This window comes from Belonocnema kinseyi, chromosome 6 (assembly GCF_010883055.1).
Source record: "Belonocnema kinseyi isolate 2016_QV_RU_SX_M_011 chromosome 6, B_treatae_v1, whole genome shotgun sequence".
Taxonomy (NCBI): domain Eukaryota; kingdom Metazoa; phylum Arthropoda; class Insecta; order Hymenoptera; family Cynipidae; genus Belonocnema; species Belonocnema kinseyi.
Window position 1 is genome coordinate 105,957,937 of NC_046662.1, and position 3,966 is coordinate 105,961,902.

The following is a 3,966-nucleotide window of genomic DNA, read 5'->3' on the forward strand; positions in this document are numbered from 1 at the left end:
ACGAAGGCGAGGGTTCAAGGTCAGACTTTTCTTGTTTTAAGTGCGGCAGAATAGGACACATGGCACGAAATTGTACGAGTTCATATGTCCCGAATTTCAATGTTCCGCACTGCAATAATTGCAATAAAAATGGTCACCTTGCGAGAGATTCCAGGAATCTCGTAGATAAATCAAGGGCATGTTTTAATTGTAATAAAGAGGGTCATGTTGCTCGTGATTGTCCTGAAAATAAAAATAATAACAGTAGAGATAAGAACCAATTAACCTGTAGATATTGCAAAAAGGCTGGCCATGAAATTGAAAAATGTTTCAAAAGATCAGGCAAAGTAGCAGATAATCGCAGGGATAAAGAAGAAGATTTAAACGAGAAATGAGTTTGACTGAATGGTGCGACAGCGAACTCTTAAAAAATGCAGCACCGATCCGACGGTTTGTGTTAAAGATTGATACAGCAGGGAAGGCACTCACTCCAAATGTAAACTTAAAAAGTAAAAATTTTAAAAACGGAAATGGTGGTTTTATTGTGGATACGGGAGCAGAATTAAATTTAATTAAAAGAAGGAAAGTAAAAACAGGTACACCAGTAAATTTTGATGTCAAATATCATTTATTTGGAATCACAAGTGAAGGGGTAAAAACATCTGGAGAAGTATATTTAAATATTAAGGGGGTTGATTGTCCATTTCAAATAGTACTTAATAATTTTCCCGTGAATTGCGACGGCATGTTAGGAATGCCTTTCCTGACTGACTCGGTCATTGATCTGAAAACGAAAATAATAAAAAAGCATATTGGTGAATTTTCATTCAGTTCGCCAATTGAAACTGCTTCCAAAAGAGGTACAAAACTTATTTTAAAAGCTCGTACGAAACAATTAGTAATATTACCAGTAACTAACACCGATTTAACGGAAGGATATTTGCCTTTAATACCAACAGGTCCAGGTGTATTTTTGGGTCAATCTCTAGCAACTATAAAAGAGGGTAATATTCAAGTCTATTGTATCAATACTACTACCAGGGATGTAGAACTCTCTGTTTCACCCGTAACATTAGAAGAATTTGAGACAATTGAATCAATTACTGAATCTGTAAATAACGATAATAACCAATGCCTGAATAAAGATAACAGTAAAGAGGGTAACAAAAATACTAACAAGAACAGTAACAAAAATACTAGTAGAAATAACAATGCTGAACGGTTTGAAAAATTACTACTGCAACTTCATTTGTCGAATTTATACAAAGAAGAAAAAGAATGTCTTTTAAAGACTTTGAGAAAGTTTCCTTATCAGTTTTTTCTGGAAGGAGACAACTTGGGCTACACAAATGTTTTGAAACATAAAATTAGAACTGTAGATGATACACCTGTAAATAAACCAAACTATAGGTATCCCGTTGTACATAAAGAAGCGATAGCTAAAGAAATAAAGAAGTTGAAAGAACAAGTTGCGGTATCGCCTTCTAGCTCGCCTTATAACTCGCCGGTATGGGTAGTTCCTAAAAAACCGGACTCTAAGGGAAATAAAAGGTGGCGAATGGTCATTGACTATCGTGCCCTCAACGAAAAGACTGTTGGGGATGCCTGCCCACTGCCTAATATTACGTCTATATTGGATCAGCTGGGTGGCTCCCGGTACTTCACCGTGCTCGATCTTGCATCTGGATTTCACCAGATCGAAATAGATCCACCGGACAGACATAAAACTGCTTTTTCCACAGTCTTTGACCCTCTCGAATTTAATAGAATGAGTTTTGGGCTCAAGTCAGCTCCTGCAACATTTCAAAGATTAATGGACATTGTTTTATCAGGGATGCAAGGGGTTGAACTTTTTGTATACATGGACGACATAGTTATTTACGCGAAATCAGTACAGGAACATAACGAAAAATTAGAGAAGTTGTTGGGACGTTTAAGACTGCCGGACGTTAGTTACAGATCACAAGGCACTAGTATGGTTAGACAATTTAAAAGACCCTACGATGGGATCCCGCTTAGCTCGTTGGAAAATCAAACTCCAAGAATATGAATGCAAAATAGTATACAAGCCAGGTCGTGTTAATGCCAACGCGGATGCGCTTTCACGAAACCCAGTTAATTTTGACAAGAAAATTGATAAAGAAAATATTGGTGGTGAGGATGGTCATGACGATGCCACAGAGGGCTGTGGGTCGAATATTGGCTGCTTCTCCGGAAGCAAAATCCTATACCACGAATATCCTATAGAAAGAACTTTTGTTGATTATTGTTACTCTAATATGGAAGTTACTTATGATAACCTGTAATGAAATGGTAGAAAGTGATGAGATAGATGTAAATGAAGAAATTGTTGAGAAAAGTAAAGACAGTTCGGTCTCAGATGTTGGAGACATTTTGATCTCGATGGGAAATGTAGCCCCAAGTTCAAGTGATTGTGTGAAGGTCGTGAGCTCTATACCCCAGCCTAGCTCCGGCTGGTCCGGGCCCCGCCAGGGTGGAGATGAGGCAGAAACTGATGCGCAAGTTTCGGAAGGGTGCAATTCGGTTCTCTGCATTACACCTGTTTCTGGGTCACTCAATGGCCATGGGGGAACGCCAGGTGCGGGTGGCAGTGAGACGAACACACAGACCTCCCCCCTCCTACCTGGTTACGGAAGTGCGGTAAGGGCACGGGGCTTTGGGACCTCCGGAAGAAAGCGCTTGAATGAAAAAGAGTCTGCTCTTCCATTTCGAGAAGGGAAGGAACTGCTTACTGTGGTTGCCTGTCCCAAAGGGAAGGAACCGCTTACTGTGGTGTCCGGTCCCAGGGGGAGGTGTCCTCGATGGAGAAGGCACGGTCCCCGGGAAGAAGGTTGCGTCCTATGGGCACCCGTCTTCCAGAGGGGGTATTTGGTGGACCAGCTGGCCACACGGAAGATAAGAACGTACCCGCAGAGCTTTTGTTAGACCACAACGGAAGGGGGAGAGTAATGGCCAGTTTTGGCGTCGGCTCTTCCATTCCGAGTGAGGAAGGTACCGCTTACTGTGGAATCCTGTCCCCAAGAAGAAGGTTGCGTCCTATGGGCACCTGTCTTCAAGGAAGTACGGATGTTGAGTTTGAAGAAGGTTGCGTCCTATGGGCACCTGTCTTCAAGGAAGTACGGATGTTGAGTTTAGAAGAAGGTTGCGTCCTATGGGCACCTGTCTTCAAGGAAGTACCGATGTTGAGTTTTTTGCTGAAGATTCTGATGATGACGTTTTAACTGAAAATGAAACAGAAAAGTTAGAAGGAATTTGGGAGAAATTTTTGAAAAGTAGAGATAAGACAGATAACGATGATGAAAGACCTAAAAACAATTAAAATTGAATGAAGGCGCTTCCGCAGAGGCAACACAAATTTTTCATGCAAGTTCGAAAAAGGTAATCCGATACTTACTCCGTTATTTCAGTTGAGTCGAGATAAACTTTGAATGAGAGATGATAATATCTTGAATTTCGTGTCATTCGATGGGGTGCTTACTACACCCCTGGGTAGGGAATTGTTAAACCATTCCATAATTAAACTCTTGAACCTACAAGAAACAGAAGCAGATATTGGTTACGTGACATCAAAAATACATGATAAGCGTTTAGTTTATAATTTGTTTATCAAAGAAAAATTCGATTCAAAAGTTTTTGTAAAAAAACATAGAGACTGCGGTAATTACGCTGAGAGAGGCTATGGAAGCTACAAATACTAAAACTTTCAGTTTGGCTCGAGAAGGTAATGGATTCGATAAATTGTCGTGGTTAGTAATTGAAAAAGTTTTTAGAACACATTTTGGTAAAGGAGGATATGAGATAACAGTATGTACAGGTGAAGTCGAAGTTCTTGAGGTGCAAAAACGCCCGGAAATTATAAGAGAGTGTCATGACTCAACCGTAGGTGGGCATAAGGGTGAGACGAAAACGTTGGAAAGAATTCGGGAAAGATTTTATTGGAAAGGTATGAGAGATGAGGTTAGAGAT

General features: G+C 40.3%; 1 protein-coding gene and 1 long non-coding RNA gene across 2 annotated transcripts in view; one reads left to right on the top strand and one right to left on the bottom strand.

Annotated features, from left to right (window-relative positions):
• Positions 1–3,966, top strand: part of LOC117175534 — a 301,601-nt gene that overhangs the window by 210,935 nt on the left and 86,700 nt on the right. The gene's annotated exons all lie outside the window — the stretch shown is intronic.
• LOC117175652 lies at positions 457–3,512 on the bottom strand. Its single transcript, XR_004467470.1, has 3 exons — positions 3,395–3,512; positions 3,003–3,221; positions 457–763 (listed from the first exon to the last, which is right to left on the bottom strand). It is a non-coding gene; the product is annotated as an uncharacterized LOC117175652 (long non-coding RNA).